This window comes from Onychomys torridus, chromosome 5 (assembly GCF_903995425.1).
Source record: "Onychomys torridus chromosome 5, mOncTor1.1, whole genome shotgun sequence".
Lineage (NCBI taxonomy): Eukaryota > Metazoa > Chordata > Mammalia > Rodentia > Cricetidae > Onychomys > Onychomys torridus.
This window is the reverse complement of record NC_050447.1, coordinates 1313514-1330195: the sequence shown is the minus strand read 5'-3', so window position 1 is coordinate 1330195 and position 16682 is coordinate 1313514. Positions and strand designations below refer to the sequence as shown.

The 16682-nt window shown below is 39.2% G+C and overlaps 1 pseudogene; it reads left to right on the top strand.

Annotated features, from left to right (window-relative positions):
* Positions 1-5838: 5838 nt before the first annotated feature.
* Positions 5839-6287, top strand: LOC118583509 (annotated as a pseudogene).
* Positions 6288-16682: the final 10395 nt, after the last annotated feature.

Sequence of the window (16682 nt, the reverse complement as noted above, 5' to 3'; positions counted from 1 at the left end):
GGTCATACAGTCATTTGGACATGGGGCTGAATTGAGCCCCAAGCGTAGAGCAAGAGAGTTATTGACCAACTGGGCTTCCTGGTGGAGTTTTCTGAATGCTGGCTGGTACTGTGATGTAACCAGTCACTGCAAGCACCTTTCACCATGAAATGTCACATATGTGCCTCTCCTGCCATCAAGGACTACATGCACTTAGAAGTGTGAGCCAGAATCAATCTCTTAAGTTCCTTCTTTTCAGTTATTTTACTACAGCGATGAGGAAAGTCATTAACACATTGTGCTTTTTAGAATCCAAGTTTGCTCAAGTGCTATTCCATTTACTGCTTTCATGTTCAGTTCCTGCTCCTCAGAGCTGTCTCCTGATTATTCCCCCACTTCAGTGGGGCCAAGATCAGTTGGGTGAGTGACATGAGCAGGTGAAGGAGGGGCTTCTAACAGGACACTTCTTCATATCTGCTCTTGTCTCTTTTCTGACTCTCCAAGGACCGTGGGAAAGCTACCTGGAATCACACAGCCAAGGGTTGATCCTCAGGGAAGTAGCAGAGAAGTTGCAGAAGCAAGCTAAGGTCATGGAAAGACTCCTTTACCTATTGTGTGCTCTGGAAATTGCTCTTTGCATTCTGACTTCTCTGGTGGCTTGTCTCTGTGTGGTCCAGTGTGTTTACCATCCTTTCACATTCCAGCTAGAAAGCAGCAGGAACAAAGAAGGCCATGCCAGGAACCTGATATGCTCATTCTGCTAGTTCTCTATTGGCCAGAATCTAGTCTGTGCTGCTAACTTTCTATGCATGAGACCAAATTCTACTATTCTGTAAGAAGGGCACAATAGATATTGTTGTCAATGTCTCTGCCCACACGCCTGAGATTCATGATAGAATATCTACTTTTAAACTGCACGCAAATGGGGCATAACCTAGTGGCTAAAATAGTTATTTAGAGCACAGCCTCTCCATATCTACTACCTCAATTCAAATTCCTAACTTGCTGTTTACAAGCTGTGTGGCCACATAGAGGCATAAAATGATAATATCAAACCTATTAGAACTAATTATACACATTCATTTATACCTATGATTAGCTTAGACTATAACCTATAAAATATTACCTATTATATTCATTATTAAGTGTTATCATAGACTCAATAGCCTTATAAAATAATATACATAACTAGTTTCCTCTGAGCAGTGATATTATTGATTTATGAATTTTGCATACTAGTTGGTATGCGATTTTCACCAGACATTCATTATATAAAAATTTACTCTAATAAACTCATTAAGTCCTAACATTTTGTTGTAAGGGCTTATAAGTGACACACCTACAGCAATCTTGTATGTTGTGTATGTGTATGTGTGTATAACTTCAGGAAATGTATCTGGCCTAGATACAGAAGATCTTAGATTCATATGACCCTGGTATGTCATTAACCATTCTGAGTGCTAGTTACCCCACACTGTTATCCAAGGAAATCGTGATGTCCATCCCAGGGTGTGGCTGAGAAAATTATTAGATGAAGGAGTGAAGCAGAGACTCTGGGGCATTTTTCCTGACACTGCTCAGGTGTGCAGCAAGGTCCAGCTGGTTATTCCTAAACTCAGTTATGTCCTTGTCACTCTCTGAGCAGAGTAGTTATAGGCAACTTCTTCCTGTGAGTGATTTTGGAAAAGAACTAGCAAGTTAGAAATGAATGGCTTTGTGAACATTTTTGCTAGAAATAAGAGAAACACATTCCTTGTAGAGTTAAGTACTGTGCTAAGGAAATGTCTTAGCAGCTAGAGTACTTGACGTGCAAGGTGATGACCTGAGTTCAGATCCTCAGAGCCTATGTAGAGCTAGATACAGAAGTGGGCATTTGCAACCCTACTGAATTACAACAAATTTACGTCTTTGAAGAAAGAAATTGAAGAAGATACCAAAAAATGGAATGATCCCCTATGCTCTTGGATAGGAAGGATTAACAGTAAAAATGGCAATTTTACCAAAAGCAATCTACAGATTCAATACAATCCCCATCAAAATCCTAATAATTCTTCACAGACCTTGAAAGAACAATAGTTAATTTTATATGAAAAAAAACCAGCATAGTTTAGTTATTTTTGATTGTTTGAGAATTTCATTCATGAATGTAAGGTATTTTGACCAAGCCTACCCTCATTCTCTCCCTCTAGGTATTCCTGCAACTCTTTCTCCAAACTCCTTGTGTTATTTTGTTTTCTTTAAACCTACAGAATCCACTCAGTATTGTCCTCTGCTGGAACAGGGGTAGTATCTCAGGGGCTGCCTCAAGGGAATGTCCCCTGAATTTAACGGAGGAAAAAACCAGATCTTTGAAAGATATAGTAGAAGTCTTGTGCAGCATTATGAACTAGTTCAGTGGTTAGATTCTAAAACTTTCCATGCCCACTATCTGAAGTTGCAAATGAGAATATGAGGTTGAAGAAAAAAGTGCTAAACTTTCTTGAAAAGACAGAGGATAGTAAGCTTCTTTCCTTTTAGTCTTGTAAAGCAAACCCAAGAGACATGAGCAAGCAGAAGGACAAAAAAAGATTTAAGAGAAATGTGATTTAGTTGGAGAATATGAAGAGCCAAGGAGAGATAAGGAGGAGGCAGCAGAGACAGGGGAGATAAGCAGCTGCTTCTCTCTAATGCAGAGTCCTCCCCAGCTTCCCAGTTCCAAGAAAATTCTGTCTCAGGAAACTGTCACAGGAGACATAATCCACCTCTGAAGGACATCTTTGAAGGCAAAAAGAAATAGAAGTAGAGAAGGTGGCAACAGAGAGACCTTGTCATCTCAAGGTCATTATCATCTGTGAGGTCACCATAAAAGTGTTCCTCCATTTGCTGGAAGTGAATGATTAAATGTAATACTCAGAACTTAACTCATTCTTTTTAATTTTTGTGTTTTCTTATGCTCACACGTGTACCATGGTATACATGTGGTGATCAGAGGACAACATAAATGTCAGTCCTTGCCTTCTACCTTATTTGATCCAGGGTCTTTTGTTCACTGTTGCTTGTTTATGCCAGGCTAGCTGACCTGTGAGTTTCTGGGGATTTTCCAGCCTGTGCCCTCCATGGTCCTAAGGGATCAGCAGGGTTGCAAATGCACACTTCTGTATCTAGCTTTATATAGGTTCTGGGGATCTGAACTCAGGTTATCACCTCACACGTCAAGTACTCTAACTGCTGAGACATTACCTTAGCACAGTAGTTAACTCTCCAAGGAATGCCTTTCTCTTGTTTCTAGCAAAGAAAATGTTTGTAAGTCATTCATTTCGAACTTGCTAGTTCTTTTCCAAAATTACTCACAGGAAGAAGCTGCTTATAGCTACTCTGCTCAGAGAGAGTTACAAGGACAGATGCAATTCAATCATCATCAAAATACCAACACAATTCTTCACAGGCCTCAAAAGGACAAAACTCAACTTCATATGGAAAAAAAAAAAGCTCAGAATAGCTAAAACAATCCTGTACAACAAAGGAACTTCCGGAGGCATAACCGTCTCTGAATTCACTCTCTACTATAGAGCTATAGGAATAAAAACAGCTTGTTATTGGCATAAAACAGACATGTTGATCAATGGAATCAAATCAAAGACCCTAACATAAATCCACACACCTACGAACACCACAAAGAAGCCAAAATTGCACAATGGAAAAAAGAAAACATCTTCAACAATTGTTGCTGGCATAACTGGATGTCAACATGTGGAAGAATGCAAATAGATCCATATCTATTGCCATGCACAAAACTCAAGTCTGAGTAGATCAAAGGTCTCAACATAAATCCAGTCACACTGAAGCTTGTAGAAGAGAAAGTAGGCAATAGCCATGAACACATTGGTACAGGAGACTGCTTCCTGAAAATGACATCATTAGCACAAACACTGAGATTGACAATTAATAAATGGAACCTCCTGAAACTGAGAAGCTTCTATAGGGCAAAGGACATGGTAAATAAGACAAAAGGACAGCCTACAGAATGGGAAAAGATCTTTACTAACCCTACATCTGACAGAGGGCTGATCTCCAAAATATATAAAGAACTCAAGAAATTATACATCAAAATACCAAATAATCCAATTTTAAAATGGGGTACAGGTATAAATAGAGAATTCTCAACAGAAGAATCTCAAGTGGCTAAAAGACATTTAAGGAATTGCTCACTATCCTTAGCCATCAGGGAAATGCAAATGAAAACGACTCTGAGATACCATCTTACACCTTTCAGAATGGCTAAGATAAAAAAAAAAATTGATGACAGCTTATGTTGGAGAGGATGCAGAGTAAGGGGAACACTCCTATACTGTTGGTGGGAATGCAAATTTGTACAGCCACTTTGGAAATCAGTATAGCAGTTTCTCCGAAAATTGGCAATCAATCTACTTCAAGACCTGGTGATAGTACTCTTGGGCATATACCCAAAGGATGCTCAATCATACCACAAGGACACTTGCTCAGCTATGTTCATAGAAGCATTATTTGTAATATCCAGAACCTAGAAACAACCTAGATGCCCCTTAACCTAAGAATGGATAAAGAAAATGTGGTTCATTTACACAATGAAGTATTACTTAGTGATAAAAAAACAATGATATCATGAAATTTGTAGGAAAATGGATAGAGCTAGAAAAAAATCATCTTGAGTAGGTTAACCCAGACACAGAAATACAAACATGGTATGTACTCACTCAAAAGTGGATATCAGATGTAAAGCAAAGAATAACCAGACACATTCCTAGAGAAACTAGGTAACAAGAAGAACCCTGATAGGGATGCATGGATCACTCTGGGAAGGGAAAATAGATAAGTTATCCTGGGTTAACTAATGGCAGGGGAGGTGATATAAGGGAGGGAATGGGGGATGGGAATATGAAGGATCAGATGGTTCAGTTGCAAGAGGGACTGAGAGGGAGAGCAACAAAAGGCATATCTTGATAGAGTGGGGCATGATGGGGTTAGGGAGAAACCTGGTGCCAGGGAAACTCCCAGGAATCCACAAGTATGAACCCAGCTAAGACTCCTAGCAATAGAGGAGAGGGGCCTGAACTGGCCTTCTCCTGTAATCAGATTGGTGACTACCCTAATTGTCATCATAGAACCTTTTCCCACTAACTAATGGAAGCAGATGCAAAGGTCCATAGCTAGGCACTAGGCTGAGCTCCAGGAGTCCAGTTGAAGAGCGTGAGGAGGGATTACATAAGCAAGGGAGAGGTCAAGATCATGATGAGGAAACCCAAAAAGACAGCTGACCCAAGCTCATGTGAGCTCCTGAACTCTACACCAACAGCTAGGGAGCCTGCATGGGACTGACCTAGGCATGGGGATGATAGTTGTATAGCCTGGTCTGTTTGTGAGGCCCCTAGCAATGGGATCGGGACCTGTCCCTGGAGCATAAGCTGGCTTTTTGGAACCTATTTCCTATGGTGGGATGCCTTAGCTTAGCCTTGATGCAGCAGGGAGGAGCTTGGTCCTGCCTCAAATTGATATGCCATGCTTTTTGACATGCATGGGAGACCTTACCCTTTCTGAGGAGTGAATGAGAATGGGGTGGAAAAGAGGTGGAGGAGAGAACAGAAGGAGAGGAGGGAGGGGAAGCTGTGGTTGGTATGCAAAATAAATAAAAATTTTTAATAATACAAAAAATAACTTAATATAATTTTAAATAGTCAAGAAAATTACTTAAGGGACTTAGCACATCTCCTAGAATGGAATCACCATTATTTTATTATTATTATTATTATTATTATTATTATTATTATTATATTTTACACAATAATTTATCATGGAGCCCCAATTAGCCTGCATCTTTGTATGTAGACTAGGCTGTACTGAAAGATGGCAGAGGTTGGGTCTAAGTCAATGTTGTACAGGTGTCTGGGTAACATTTGCCAGTCACCCATTGCAGAAGCAGTTTTCAGAAAATTGGTAACTGATGAAAATGTTTCAGATAATTGGACCATTGATAGCAGCGCTGCTTTTGACTAGAATATTGGCTGGCCCCCAGACCCCAAGAGCTGTCAGCTAAGAAGTCATGGCATTAGCACAGCCCATAAGGCAAGACATATTACAAGAGAAGACTTGCCACAATCTATTATATACTATGTATGGATGAAAGCAATCTGAGAGATTTGAATAGAAGAAGTAATCAACTTAAAAACTGCAAATCTAAAATTAAGCTACTTGGGATTATTGAAGATTCCTATTATGGCAATGATTCTGACTTCGAAGTGGTGTACCAGCAATGCCTCAGGTGCTGCAAGGTCTTCTTGGAGAAAACTCACTAGATGGTCCTGCCCACCAACATTGAGCAACTCACTCACCAGAGCCATGCCCAAGGGTGGTGGCAGTCCTTAGCCCCATGACACATCTGTCTTTTCAGATGACTTACTGTCATCTTTAAAATAACTGTAGGTGTAAATTAGGTATATGTTCAGAAGGATAAAAATATTTGAGTAAGACAGTTTGAGGTGTGACTAAGCATTCTTAGACTAATTGAACCTCTCATCTTGTCCTAATTACAAAATAGTGGAACAAGCAAATATGGAACAAAATAGAATTCAATGAGTAAGAATGACTTGCAAGGTCCAGTTCAGCATCTGAGCCCAGCCAGCCTGAGTAGTTTGGTCTAAGTAGGGTGTGTGCATGGGCAACACCCAGTGGGGCCGTTTGCCTGGCTTATCTGTTCTAGACTCTTATGACAATAATTCCATCCATACCAGCCTTCCATTTAACATTGGAAGAGTTTAAACTCAGACACTGAGGGCATTCAAATATTTGAAAGAGGATTAGCTAGATGTGATAATACAGGCCTGAAATTCCAGCAGGCCATCATGGGCTATACAGTGGAGATGGGAACAACAGATTGATAAAATGAGCACTTTTACTTTTTCTTGGTTTTTGTCTGGTGTTTTGAGCTTTGTTCCTATTTTGCCTCACTAGTGGTATGTTTGTAGTGTTCTTTCATCAACATTTAAAAAAAGTTACAGGCAAGTATAAGTAATTTTAGTGCAATTTCAGAAAAATGATCTCAAATTCGCATGGCTGAATGTCATAAAAGAATGTGAGTTAAACTGGGAAGTTAACAAATACCATTGAAATATTAATCTGGAGTCTGCCTGCTTTCCTATTGATGACTAAAAAACATCAGAAAAGAAAGACTAGGCTGGCCTCAGACTCACAGACATCTATCTGCCTCTGCCTTTTAAGTGTGGAGCTCAAGGTGTGTGCCACCATGCCTGGCTTGTGCTTGCCTTCTCTTACTCTGTTTACCCCCACTTCCTTCCAGTTCTTTACCATAATGACTGTAGGCTATGTATCTGCAAACAGCTGAAGCCCTAACAACTTTGAACTGAGTAACCAGCAAAAGAGATGAATCTATTTCTTGTTATCAAAGAATCGGATTCTAGGTTTCTCAGCATCTACTGTAGCTCAGGTCATTTTATGTCATTTCATATGTGTGAATTGGGTTAAAATCTTCCCAGTAAGGCTGAGTAAAAGTATCTTTATCATTGGGCAGAGGTTACAGACATTGCCCACCAAGATGAAAACGGCAGAATGTTAATCTGATTCCCGACATCTTTTGTGAGTCTGGTGAATGCTCTTGTCATAGCTCCAGGTTGCCTCTCTCTTTGGGGACTGAGATGCTGTCTGGCCACTCAAGAATACAGAAAGTATGTAGACCAGAGGGAGTTTAATATAAGAAGGTTCACTGAGGGTACTGGGGTAAAAGTCAAACCTACAGCCACATCGAAGTTCCAGTAGGAGAAGCTGTTACTCCCTTGGGGGTGAGAGGCATAGTGGGAGTCTCCTCAGTGAAAGCTAGAACAGCAGCAGAGATGGATTCTTGAGCAGATCCATCATGAGGTGACTGTGTCTGGAGATGTTTCTCAAAGCCAGAGAGAAAGAGAGTCCCAAGATATTCTTCCCTGTTTTCAGTTCAGTGTCTCATAGTAGCTGAAGCCACCAAGAGTCTAAGGGACATAGGAGCTGAGGATGGCTGTTCCCTACACTGACCATGAGAACAGGGGAGGAGTATTGGAGGGGCTTTTCAGAAAAAAAGTACAGCAAAGGATGAACTAGAGGAGAGTTTAAAAGGTCTTAATTAGCAAGAACCAGAGAGAGAGAGAGAGAGAGAGAGAGAGAGAGAGAGAGAGAGAGAGAGAGAGAGAGAGAGAGAGACTGAGGAAAGGTACCTATAGAGGAGGGAGTGTGTCACCTTAGAGGTGGTTCTCAGCTGGCTTGCTGTCCTTGACTGAGGACAAAGCAGCAGCTTGTCTCTAACTTCTAGTGTTAAGATTGAATTACTGCCAGGTTTTCAGTCACTGTAGCAAATACCTGAAGAAGCAGATTAGAAGAAAGCTCTATTTTAGGTCATGACTTCAGAGATTTCCAACCTTCCTTGGTCAGTTTTAGGTCTGACGCAAGGCAGGAACATCATGGCAGTAGCAGGAGAATGGAACAGTGTGGCTGCTCACCTTATAGTAGCTGAGGAGGCAGGGACGATTATATGGGTTGAGAGAGGAGGCAGACACATCTGGCACCTATCCTTATTACACAGTATGTAGATGCCCAGAACTCCCCTACACCTTGGTTTCTGAGTGAGTTCAGTGACTACAATTCACCTTCTGGAGTCTGAAGGTGCAGCTATTGTTCTTTTTGCTCCCTCCTTGCCAGCTGCAGGCAATTCCCTCCCTGAGGTTATAAGCTCTTGAAGTATAGGATAAGTGCGTCCCAGGGTCACTAATTTCTAGATGCTCTACTAGCACTTCTTGGTTTTCCCAACTGCTGTACATGGTCCTTTTATTATTTTTATTTATAGTAAAGGAATGAGAGTGTACTGTACCTATTAGACATCTGTGCAGTCACAAATTACCCATAAACAGGACATGAATAAAACCTAGACAGTTTCAGCAGTAAGGCATCATGAAATCCAACTTGCCCATTTTGCTGCTGCTGGGGCTGGAGAAGGAGCTGGTTCCACAGCTTAGGTTTAGTAAGAAAATACTTATCTCATATGATTTCCTATATTATGCCAATTTGGAATCTAAATGTAAATAAAAATAATTTTATGTGTTTAACGACCTTATAAAACAGAGGGGGGGACGTTTTCATATTCTTATGTAACATGAGGATTCAGTAATCTAGTGTTAAACATAACCTGCATTGAAGATAATAGTAATTTATATTAAGACACATCCCCTTGTTTATACTAAACTCTGAAGTATTTATAGAATAGGAAATTCAATTTCCATTTACTATATGTGTGTTCAGTCCTCCTTGTCTGTGAACTTTAAAAACTGGCATCTAGCATTATAAATTGTAGACACCCAATGGAGACTGACAGGATTCTGTTGTTACCCTGCACATGATGGTGTTACAGGCTATAAAAGTGCAGGGGACTGGGAGCAGATCTATTTCAACTCTTCTTCAAAGGTACTCTTTTACTTGGTCATTAAAAGCTTGAAGATTTTCTCCCCTGCATGGGAGACATTGTGCAGAATGCTAGGATGTGAAGCTTGGGGAAAAAGGCCTGGAGGAGGTGGTTAGTCTGCTGGAATCTCTGTATTACTTTTAGAAGTCAAGCTTAATCATTCTTTGCTTTCTCTTTCCTATTACCTCACTTGTAGGCTACTGATGATGCAGCCAGAGGTGACCAGAAAGTTCGAGTTCCTGTTGAGCACCCATGACACTTGCTGAATGCACCACTTGGAGTCACCCACCCCATGGCTTTACAATGCCACCTCATCATATATGAGGGCATTATGACTCTAACAGCATTGTCAGAAGTATGTACCTTAAATTGAGCATGTGTACCTTCTCCAAAGCACCTTTCCATATAACTATGCATGGGTATCCTTAATAAGTTCCTTACTTATTCTTTGAGGAAAGAATGCTATCTCAGGAAACTCCTGCCTGCAGATAATAAAATTCTTCCTCACTGTTGTGCATGCTAGCTGTAACTTTTGTCTTTTCACTCACCAAGTTGTAAAAACAGTGTTGGCTTCTATGGTGCCAACAACCCCGGTCTTTGCAAGGAGTCTGGAGAGTTCTCACCTATCCTTCACAAAATGAACATTTCTCCTAGTGAGTTCATTGACCTTGCTTCACTTCCTTCATGCTCTTTCACTTCCTTCATGTTTATTAGGGATCCTATATCTTTGGCCATGGGAGATAAGCCTTTGAGATGAGAAATGGTCTGTCACTTAACTGTATGCCTGCCCCAGGAATTTGGACTAGAAGAAGGAGAGAGTTGAAACCAGGAACTGAACATATTCTTACTTTGGAAACATGGTCCATGTTCTATCTATAAAGACTTTGTACTGTTTATTTAGTTTTCTATTGATTCATTGCTTAAAGCATGAGCCACTTCCTTAAGGATGAAGACCAGAGAGACAAAATGATGAGCAAATGTCTCTTTGTGAAGAACCCATCATGTTGCCTCACCCAAGTTCCAGAAGCCCCTTGAGTAAATGTCTGTATCTTTCTCTTGCCATGAATAATAATGTCTTTATCTTGTACATGAGAAAAGGAGAGAAGAAGCATACATAGAGTATGGTAGATATTCAACTCAGAGAAGGACCGTACATCTGGGTTACTGACTTGCTACCAAGCTTCCCACCTTGGGGGCTTGATCCTAGTAGTTTTCATACCCATGCCTCCCTTAGGGTTGATGTCAGCCTGAGAATCACACATGGTGGAATTTTTGCCAAGTGTGTACAGGTGTCACCTGTCCTGAGGATCTTCTCAGAATTGTCTGAAGCAGTTAGTGAGACACAAACTCTTGGGATTCACTGTCAAGATATTTATTCTGGGAAGTCTGGTGGAGTTTTAATTACTTATCTCTTCAATTTTCTTCACTAGTATTTTATTAGCATAGGTCATTCCTTTCCTTGATTAATTGTAGTCCTAAGTGTTTTATTTTATCTTTGTAGCTATTATAAATGGGATGGTTTTCCTGACTTTTTCAGAACCTCGTTGTTACTACAAACTCTGCTATTTTGTGTATTTTGACTTTGTAGCCTACAATTTTATTGAAATCATTTATCAAGTCTAATAAGGTTTTTTTTGGCTCTTCCTGGATTTCATATATAAGATCAGATAAACAGGAGCAAGTTAACTTCTTCTTTTCCAATTTTGACATTCTTATTTATTTCTAAGATCTCCAAGGTTTTGAGGGAAGAATGTACATCCAAAGTTATATATGAAACTTCCTGGTTTAAATTTAGCAATCCCTCCCACTACTTTCCACCAAGTGCAAGATAGTGCACATGTGCTGATGGCTGGGTGCAACCTAGAGAACATGCCCTTATTTAAATCAGATTCTACTACTGTATGTTTCCCTTTGATAAGAACTTGGGTTTCAAAAGGAGAACAGAATAGGGTTAAAGAGCAAGTTAGAGGTAGAGTAAATGCTGAAAGGTGGGTTTCCTGACTCCTGAGACAAGATGCACTTTCTCTGTTCTGTGATGTGTTACCAAAGGGGTAACTATATTTCTGAGCAGTAGGATGGACAGCCATCCCCTTCCCTGAGTCCATGTTGTATTAGTTAGTTTCTTGTTGCTGTGATAAATAGCATGTAATAATAAATCAAGGAAGAAAGGATTTATGTGGTTCATGAGTATAGTTCATCTTGGTAGCAAAGTCCTTATGATGGGAAGGGAAGGAGGTAGCTGGTCACACCACATCTGTAGTTGTGAAGAAAAGAGAGATTAATGCAGGTGTTCAGCTTAATTTCTACTTTTTATTTAGTCTGGAAGTTCATCCCATGGCATACTGTCCCCTACACTGAGAGTGGATTTTTCTCCCTTTGAAAGAAATAGTCTCAGAGGCATGTTTCCATGGTGACTCTAAATCCATTCAAGCTGACAACGAGTATTAACTACCACAATGTTCCCTTCTAAATTTAGGAAAGCACGTATCATCATCCATCCATTCATTAAACAAACTGAGTGTCCTCTCAATGTTGGAGTTTTGGTACTGAATATATAGTAGGGGATGAGATATGCATGGTTTGTAAACTGATGGTGCTCACAGTTTAATAAATCACTCCAACAACAATGGCAGTGGCTTTCCCATGAGGAACACTCAGCTTATCTCAAGCATTTTTCCAGATACCCTACATGCATTCATTTAAATACTATGGTCTTTTTTCATTGCAATAGGTACTTAGGAGGAATGTGGGCAGGATATAGTAAAAGCACACACAACTTGCCTACCCACTCCCAAGCATTTAGGCCATTTAGAGAATCTAAAATGTCAGGCTAAATACCAAGGGAGTGGCAGTTTAGGACTTCCAGGATCCATCAGCTGATGAAATATAAATAAAATGTGGGAAATGAGCTGATAGTATATTATCCAGCAATGTAACTATTATTGCTACATATTTCTGTTCTGTTTTTCTTTCTGGTGCTGTGATAAACACCACAAACAAAACCAACTGGAGGCATGGTATTTTATCTTATAGGTTACAATATATCACGTAAGGAAGCCAAGGTAGGAACTTGAAGAAGAAACCATGGAAGAATGCTTCTTAACTAGCTTTCTCCTAGGTTTATATTCAGCTATCTTTCTTATATACTCCAGGTGCATCTGCCTAGGGATAGTACTGACCTCAATATATCCACCAACACCCTCAATATCATCAAATTAGTAAGTAGAGCTTGTACTCATAGATATCAAGGGAAAAAATGTCTAGTCCTTAACTTAGGCAATTGTTCTAGTCCCAGACTCATAAATTCCCTACACTTGGCTTAATGTTCTACCTTACTATCATGAATTTCATAATGATTTGAGAAGATAAATCACCATAATTTTTGACAAACCATATCTGCATACATTTATAAGTCTAAAGTAAAAATGTTAATATGAGTTTTGAATATAATGTGGGATGATCAATTCAACTAACCTACTCAATCATCTCAGGTACTTGTCATTTTATTTTCTCTTTTCCCAATAAGACTATTTGAGATATACCCTCTGTGATAGTTTTAATTGTCATCTTGACACTATCTAAGATCATCTGAAAAGAAAGCTTCAAAAGAAAATGTCTAGAGCAAGTGGGCCTGTGAACATGTCTGTGGGGATTGTCTTGATTACATTAGTTGAAGTAGAAGGACTCACCCACAATAGGTGATACCATTCTCTAGGCAGGGGTCCTGAAGAGATTAAAGGCAGAGAAGGCAAGTTGACCACAATCATGCATGTATTAACTTATTCTGCTCTCCTTTTGGACTATGATGCAACATTCTCAGCTGTTTTGAGATCCTGCCACTGTGACTTCACCACAGTCATGGACTATAGCCTAGAATGGTGAGCTCAAATAAACCCTTTTCTCTTAAGTTGCTTTTGCTAGGGTATTTTATCATGGCAACAAGAAGTAAAACTAAGACATCTTCCTACCAATACAAATAGTACTCAGTTAGCAGCTATAAGCACCATACTGTGCCAAAAGCATTCAAAAAGTAAAACACCAAAATTATTCTTGTCTCATTGAAGATTTGTATCCTTTAATTATCACTGCTCACTCTTCCTGTCCCCCCAGATTATCACCAACAAGGATGAAATTGTTATGCTAAATGGAAGAATCCCAATACAGAAAAAGTTATATGTTGCCACTTATATCTGGAATCTAAAACAATCTAGTTTAACAGGAGTAGAGAGAAAAATGGTACAAATTCACAATCATTTTACATTGCATATGAACATTTTTTCAGTATATATCTGCATTTAATCATACAAGTTATCTTGATTTTACATTTTTATGTGCAATTATAATTTCTACACACTTAATTTACTTTAGTGGTCATTTTAGGTAATGTACCCTGAAAACTGCACAACCAATCCTGCAGTTAATATGAAGATGTTAGACATATGTACAATTGAAATCTCAAAGGATTTCAAATGTCATTCAGCATAAATGCTAACTGGACCCATAAATTCTGTTCATAATACCTCTAACTTCTGTTTTAATAGAGTTTGTATCAGGGAACTTGTCTGTCAAGACTGCCCACTGTTCCTGAGTGGAGACAGGATACTGTCTGTGAAAATATTAATGGACTTGTATCCAGGATATCCAGGAGACTTTGAACACAATTGCCTCTGGAGACAGGGAATGCCCTCAGTGGGTCTCCATTCACTCTGATGTTATCTCAAAGATGACTGATGTAGCTGCTCTAGTTATCAAAATGCTGAGTTAGCTGGCATCGTGGAAAGGCTAATCTGTATGTAATGGCATAAAATGCTTTCAAAAAGTGGAACAAATCTTTAATAGTAATGAAATGTTTGAATACCTGGAGAAGTTTCTGGAAGCTCTCAGAGTTGTGTCCTGGACAGATTACAAACTGTAGACAGAACTTAAAAACCTCTGATACTTTCTCTGGTCAGTGTATCAACCATATGACCTTTTCCACCTATGAATGAGAAAAGGGTGATAATAATACTTTCATCATGATTTGCAGTGAGAATAGAAAAGAACCAGACAGACACACAAAATCTCTAGAGGAAAGGAGCACTCAGAATGTAACTCCTCTCCTCATCTTCTCCTTCAAGAACAGAATAAAAATAGTTTTAGACTGCATCAAGATAATAGATGAGAGTAAGAATAGAGTGCAAGGCCTTGGGGATCATCTAGTTCAACCTAAGCATTTTGTAGACAGATAGATGGAAGCATTAATAATGAAAGTTGGGTATAATGGAGAACTTTTCAAGAAGAAGATTGCACAATCTCTTGTACAGTTTATTTTTTTCTTCTTTGTGGAGAAGAATATATTTATACACACAATGACATTGCCTGCAGGATGAAACTTAGATCAAATAAATTCAAAGTGTCATTGGATAATACATTCAAACAGCCTTGTAAACTGGAGAATTGAAGCTAACTCACATTTTAGGGCATCTATTATGCTTCAGATGCTATATTTGTACCTTTGACTTGTTTTATCCCTACATAATCCCTGTGAGGAGAGCATTACCTCTCTGGTTTGCAAATATGAGACAGAAATGAAATCTGTCTTGCAATGAGAGCCAAAGATGTGAAATGATAGAGATAAGATATGAACCAGGTCTAGTTTAGTTCCAACCCATCCATCTGACATCTCAGCAAGAGTATCACTTGTGTGCACATTCACCAAAATGTTGGCATCATTGATTATTAAAGCCAAGTCTCAGCCAGGTGTCAGTGGGATGGTGGCACACACCCTTAATCCCAGCACAAAGGCTAGCTTGGTCTGCAGAGTTAGTTCCAAGACATCTAGGGCTACACAAAGAAACCCTGTCTTGAGAAACAACAAAACAAAACAAAATGCCAAGTCTCATTTAGGGCCTGGAGAAGAGACTATTTCCTTACAAATGAAATAGAGAGGTATAGAACCCTGAAGTTCATCCCTAGCAGTACTTCTACCCCAGCTGCCATGCTCATTGGCTGTGTGAACAAGGGTATCTCTGATCAGCAGATGAACAGTGGCTTGTCTGACCTGAGCACTGAGCAGAAAAGTCAATTACAGGAAAAGAGCAGATGCTTGGTGATACCTCTTTCTTGAGGGTATGTCCTGACTGTGATATAACTAGAGAAGAGGTAGTTGAGTTGAAAAGTTGTTAAATTTATCCCATTTCACAAGGAATAATAATAATATAAAGGACATGAAATAGAAGTTATAGAGGATCTTCACTTATGAAAAAAAAAATTTTTTTTTATTCCTCAAAAGTGTACAAAGTTTGGAAAGAGGATTTGCAAGGTCACAAGGTCCCTGCCATTGTATGTGTATAAAAACAGTCTGCATGAATTTCTTTAGAAGAGACTATTGGCATTTGTGCAAAAAATGACTTACTTTACTATGAAAGACTGTAAGTTCATTCTCTTAAAACTGGGATGGGATTCTGATGGAAATATAGTCAAGAAAGCTAAGAACAACCTCTCCTTATGATGTTCTTAGGCAAGCTACTTACAAGGAGAAACGTAAATAAGAAAAATATTTTGTGATGGATTGGGACATTGTTTGACCTCACAAGAGAACATCTGGTGCAGAGTTGTTAGAGCAATGTAGGAACATTGAGGTTTCTATCTTATAGCATGTTCCAGTGGATCTTAACATCATGAGCTCCACATCTTGAGGCACTGTTCATGAAAACAAAATGATCACAAGCTTGTTGGATATGCATGCAAGCAAGAAACAAGAAGTAATAATAGCTGGACATTAAGTTGGCTATAGCTTCTAAGCCCTCTGTGTGGAAAAAAACATGGAGGGAAAAGCCATATGCATCATGTGAGTCACACATGGTAACTCTGCCCTAGCAAGGCAAAATTTATGGCCTGAAATACCACCCACTAAATTGGCAACTCCCACAAGGGAGAAGAAATATCCCTTTCCACCCACATCTTCTTTTTTTGACACTTTATAGTGGATAAAATGTAGAATGGCCAATGAGTAGAAGTTGTAGTGAGCTGAAATTTTTGTGTTTTATTTTTGACTGCCACATAATAATCATAAATATTTATTGGATATAACATTCATCTATTATACATGTGCACACTGTACAATGATCAAATCAAGGTAACTATTATATCTGTCATCCTAAGGCATGCATAGTATTCCTATTGCTCTTGTCCAGAATACTCTGAATGTACATCAGAAAATGTGTCTAATGGGTCTGCTCCAAAGTAAAGAAAGCTACCTAGACAGTAC